The sequence below is a fragment of the Paramisgurnus dabryanus genome, chromosome 8, assembly GCF_030506205.2.
Source record: "Paramisgurnus dabryanus chromosome 8, PD_genome_1.1, whole genome shotgun sequence".
In the NCBI taxonomy this organism is placed as follows: Eukaryota; Metazoa; Chordata; class Actinopteri; order Cypriniformes; family Cobitidae; genus Paramisgurnus; species Paramisgurnus dabryanus.
In genome coordinates this window covers 42,297,187-42,297,510 of record NC_133344.1, presented here as the reverse complement: position 1 = coordinate 42,297,510, position 324 = coordinate 42,297,187, and the positions used below count along the sequence as shown (strand labels likewise).

Here is a 324-nt window from a genome sequence, read left to right as displayed (position 1 = left end):
GGCCAGGATGCCGGGGCACACCCCTACTCTTTTTCGAAGGACATCCTGGGATTTTTAATGACCACAGAGAGTCAGGACCTCGGTTTAACATCTCATCCGAAGGACGGTGCTTTTTTTGACAGTATAGTGTCCCCGTCACTATACTGGGGTATTAGGACCCACACAGACCACAGGGTGAGCACCCCCTGCTGGTCTCACTAACACCTCTACCAGCAGCAACCTGGTTTTCCCAGGTGGTCTCCCATCCAAGTACTAACCAGGCTCAGCCCTGCTTAGCTTCAGTGGGCAAGCTGTCTTGGGCTACAGGGTGATATGGCTGCTGGC

General features: G+C 54.0%; 1 pseudogene; it reads right to left on the bottom strand.

The window, feature by feature from the left end:
- Nucleotides 1-207: 207 nt before the first annotated feature.
- On the bottom strand, nucleotides 208-324 carry LOC135771901 (5S ribosomal RNA; annotated as a pseudogene).